This window comes from Acanthisitta chloris, unplaced genomic scaffold (assembly GCF_000695815.1).
Source record: "Acanthisitta chloris isolate BGI_N310 unplaced genomic scaffold, ASM69581v1 scaffold3997, whole genome shotgun sequence".
In the NCBI taxonomy this organism is placed as follows: Eukaryota; Metazoa; Chordata; class Aves; order Passeriformes; family Acanthisittidae; genus Acanthisitta; species Acanthisitta chloris.
In genome coordinates, this window is record NW_008680906.1 from 14,910 (window position 1) to 20,245 (window position 5,336).

Consider the following 5,336-nt stretch of genomic DNA (forward strand, 5'->3'; position numbering starts at 1 on the left):
AGCAGCACGAGCCTCCCCAGAAACGGCTGGGCCCCAGAAATGAACCTTGACCAACTGTCTCGATTTTTGATCTCCTGGGGGAGGGCGGGAGGACTGGTGATTCCCGACCCCCAAGCCCCTCCGTCCCCGGGGCCGCCGAGCCGAGGAGCAGGGCGGTGGGGCACCCTCATGCCGCTCCGGCCCCAACCAAACAACTGACACAGCAAGGAGGGGATGGTGGCGGCAGCAGCGGTGGGGAGCAGCACCGCTCCCACGGCATCGTCCTTTTGGGATGGGGGGGAGGGTTGTTTCATTTCCCAGGCCTGTTTCGTTCCCCCGTGCCCCCAGTATTTCCAAGCCTGTACTTGCAAAGGGACAGTTTGGCACTTGAACTTTTTGCTGCCAGTTGCTGCGTGACATCCCTGGTGCCAACGCCAGAAGACAAAAGAAAGAGCAAGAAGGAAAAAGGATACGACGTTTAAAATTTTTTTAATCTTTTTTCTCAAGAAGAATCCATTCCATGTCTTTCTTGACAATAAAGTGAAATATACCAATAAACCGGGGAGAAATATTGAGGGATAAATTTTTTTTGCCTCATTCCCACCCCACAGTTTTCTTCTTTTTTTGTTGTTGTTGTTTTTTTCTTTTGGTTTTCTTATTTTTATAACTTTCTTTTGCACCTTTGTAAGAAAAACGTACCTGAGAAGAAGTTCTGAGGAACCCCCATCTGCGTTTTTGTGTGTGTGCTTCATTACAAGATTCCAAATCGACTTGCACCTTTATGAAATCACCGATGATGTGAGAAAGAGAGGAAGAGGAGAGACAAAGCAAGAAAGAGAGAAGGAAAAGGAAAGGGGAAAGAAGAAAAAAAAGAAAAAAGTGAGCTGATGCTCACTTTAAATGGAGGAGGCGTCTGCATTGCACATTTGCCACGGATTTAGTTGATTTATATATATAATATATTATATAACTTTTTTGGCAAAAAAGCACTATTTTTATGGGACATTTTGTGTAGTATCTGAAGAGGGATTGTAATGTTTAAAATGTGTTATGGTGCTAAAGTAAGTTGGAAGGGAAAAAACCCAGAAATAGCAAGGGAGGGTGGGGAGGGAAGGACAAGATAGCGAATACTGAACTTGAAATTTTAGCTTTTCGTTTTAGGAAAAGTGTGATAAATGTGTTTCTTTTCTCTTCTGAAATATAGCTTGGTCATGACCATATGAGCTAGTTGGCTGTTACTCATGTACACAGATGCACGCACACACAGAAATACATCGACACGCATTCTTTCTTTTGGGAAAAAAACCCAAACCAAAACAACAAAACCACCACGTTTTAGACTAAAAGGGAACTGTTCTAGAGACAAACTATTTTGAATGGTGAAGGTGTTGCCACTTAGAACTCAAGGCCCTGCTTCTGCACTGACCCCTGGCAGAGCTTGGCTTCCCAAGCCGTGGGGGACCTACCGTTTCCTCCCCACCCTGACGGCTTTCTCGCGCGCCGACGCTCCAGAGAGCAGGCAGGAGGGCAGACCTCGACACCAAGCCCCTGCAGAAGCAGCAGTTCCGCCCCTGCCATCTCCTTTTCCTTCTCTTGCCCTTTGCGTCCTTCTCACCGGACCCTCCTCTCCCTGCCCCACACCCTCTGCCCTCCCCAGCTCCCCTCCCTGGGTTTGTGGAGGGTTGCACTGGGGGTGCTGTAGGGCTGGGACCGCTGCATGGGATGGGGGAGAAAGGCAAGTCTCTGGCTTGAGGCTTGAGGCTTGGGACTTGGTGAGTGTATGGGTTTGAGAGGTGGGCAGAGGGCTGTAAAATAGGTTGGGTTTAAAATAATATATATTATCTGTCTAGGAACCATAAAAATGGGGGAATCAATTACATCTCCCTAATATACTCTCACTTGCTAATAAAATGGGGACACTCTGTTAACCAGTTCTGTACTTGCTTTGTCTTATATATCCATACATTTAAAACATAAAAAAAAAAGACTACTTGAATTGTATTCTATTTCGTGGTTTGGAGGGGAGGGCTAGGGGGAGTCTTGAGAGGGGGAGGATTTTAATGTATAATCCTTTTGTTTGTTATTACCTTGCAATGTTGAGCCATGAAGCCTTTGTTTTAAAAAAAATATGGCACTGCAATACACGACAAAGAAAATCCTTTATTTATTTTATTAAATATATATGGAAAAGAATGAAAATCAGTCCAAATTAAGGGAGGGGGGAAGGGAAGTGGGTGGGTGGGAAGGCAGAATAAAAACAGAGCAATTGCAAATAATTGACTTTTTTTTTTCCTTTTCATGTGTCTTTTTTTAAAAGAAACTTAGTTTTTATTTTTTAAAAAGAGAAGTAAAAGCTTTCCTGGATGCTTTGTACCAAAAAAGAAAAAAAAAAAGAAAAAAAGAAAATCTGTTAAGCAAATAAATATCCATCCAGAATATGAAGCCTGACTTTTTCTTTTACTTTTCATTTATTTTTGCTCCTGGGGTGAGAGTTGGGTGGGGAGAAGGCCATGCCAAATACCACTCCTTGTGAAGGAACAGAGTATGTTGTAGCTTCTCTTTTGGAGCTCAAAACTGGAAGAGGACCTTAAACGCAACCATGAAACCTCAATCCTGTGGCAGATGCCCCCTTGAAATCACCAAGATAAATAGGTGTCCAGTGATTCTTGGTGAGATTTGGGTGTGTTTCCCAGTGGCTGGTGGGGGTGCTTTTACCACTTTGGGCTGTTCCCGAGACCTGAAAGCTGCATGGGAACTGAAGATGGCAAAAACCATCATGCACCAGTGCAAATGGGAGGTAAAATGCTGCAATTGAATTTGGTAGTAGAGCAACGTAGGCAAAACAGTGCCGAAGCATCCCTAATCTACCAAATCAGTCAGACACCACATTGCTTGTGCGGTTCCACTGGCATGACCAACTCTGTCTTGCTGTGGGATAAGGGACTTGGCTAAGGACCTCACCAAGCCCAACCTGGTCCAGAAGACTTGGTCCAGAAAAGGTTTTCCACCTCAAAAGTGGAGTTGCTGATTTAGGCCCTTAAAAATATATGTTTTAAAATAGTTTCTTTTTAAATTTTGCAGCTAGCCAAAAAAAAATTTTTTTCATGTAGTGTATTCCTCTTGGGATTTTTGTGGTTGGTCAGGAGGGGGTTTGTACAGATACAGAGCTTACTGCTTCCTCTAGACATATACTTACTTCATTGCAGGTGGAGAAAGGATGTGTCTGCCTTGCTGTTCCTCTCCCGACACCTCAAGCAGCCCGTCAGTTTTCATTGTGTTAAAAGGTGTCCCTATGAAGGGTGAGGAGTGACTTCACTGTGGCTTCTGGTTGTCACTGGTGGAAATTTTGCCTCTGGGAGCCTTAGTTGTTTCCTGCTCTTTGCTGTATAAATGACTATCATGGGAGGCATTTAAAGATGATTAAAAAGCAAGCAAAGCTTCAGACAAATCTCTTGGCTGCATCCCCCAGGGACCTAAGCAGTGATGCTGGAAGCACCATAAAAGTGATGATGTTTCCAAGCATGTCTCTTCTTAAACACTCTTTTCTGCCTTATCCTGTCAGGTGTGACCATGGGGCCAGATCAGAGCAGCTAATTTTTTTGGCTATCAGGAGACTGCTCATGTTGTACCATCTTGCCTTTTGGCTTGGCACAGACTGCCTTTACTTGCAAGGAGAGACACAAGCAGCCTCTGAGCATAGTCCTGTCTGGATGGTGGGAGTCTGGATGAAGCTGGACCTTTGCTTCATCTCAAGTTTCTTCTGTTGCTTGCAAATCCTCTTTGCAGGTTGGCAGATAAATCATGGGCTTAGCTTGGAAATCTCAGACTGCAAGCTTGAGAACAACCTCAAAATGCTGTGTTTTCTCGAGAGGGATGGGCAGAATTGACTCTGATTTTTGTAATGATGCCTCTACGCGCAGGCACCACTCCAAGCGCTTAGCTGCTGGATTGCAGAAGCATAGGAGGCTGCAGCAGTGACCAGCAGTGATCCCTGGAGAGGAACAACTGGCAGGTCTGGGCTCCCAATGCACCTCCTCATCCAGCCCATCTGGTCCTGGGACCTCCACCCACTGCTCTGCTCACATGCAAGAGGGTGGGAAGGCAATGGATAGTTTCAGCAGAGAAGTCCTAAATGCTGCCTAGGGACCCAGGGAAAGTTAACCCTGCATCCTAGTTCAGCCCCAGCTCTGGCCCCTGGGCCTCAGCATTATCATGTAGCTCTGCAGGCAGAAAAGGGCAAATGTTTTTTGCATAAAGCATCTCTTTGGAGGGCAACGTCCCAGGTGATAAACACAGGGATACTGGGAAAGAAGGAAAGCCCAGCGTGCTGTACAGAAGTGGTCAGTGGTTGCAGGGTATGTAAATCAGTGTCTCTGACTCCATCTGGATAGGGGAAGAGAAAGGAGGAAAAAAACACCAACAACCTACACATACTTTTGCCTTCCTCCCTTTCCCCCATTTTACATTATATCTTGATGGGGGTTTTTGTTTTGTTTTGTTTTTAAAAATCCAGAATGTACCTGAGATGTAGCTGAGCTGTTACATAGCTTTCAGTGAGTTGTACTAGTGCCATCAGGATGGGCTGAGCTTCCAAACTGGTTCCTCTACGTCTGTATCTCATAGCAGCCTCATCCCTTTAAGCTGCCTGCTTTCAAAAGTCTTTCAGTGATGTACCTCACTGCACCAAATGAAGGACCTGGCTGCACTAGATGAAGGGAAGAACCATATTTGTTGCTTTTTAAAATATACCTGATTTCCTTGTTGTATTTATTATTGTCCACAGGTGTTTTACATGGCTGTGGGGAAACCTGGGAAAGGTGCTATTTTATCTTGAATTATTTTCACTTGTGTGCACCCAACAGTAGGCAAGGCTCCGATGCTTTCTGCACCTTTTGCACTTCTCATTTGTAATGCAGCATCAATAAAGCAAAGCACCCACAACAACCTTCTGGCAGCTGGTATCTTCCCTCTCACACCCCTTAATTTATTTTTTAAAAAGCAGGTGAATAATAATAAAACATCCCAAGGCTGAGGTAGCACAGCAATTCCACAGCTCCTGGTGCAGGCAGAGGGGGAACTCTGGTCACAAAGATAAATAGACACCATGTCCTAGGAGGGGTCTGTCATTGCCACCAACGTGTCAGGGTTGGGTCCCTCCCTCCCAGGGCGCTGAAGGATGCTCTGATTGTCAGCAGGCAGTGTGCAGTGGAAGACATGACTTCAACCTGCTGGAAAGGCATGGGTCCTCACAGGAACCTTGGCCTGCTTTGCTTCTGTGCTCCCAGCTGTGCAGGACCCAAGGAATGCACTTACTCATTAAAATCATGTCGGCATTTGCAGAGAGTCCTGCGAGAACC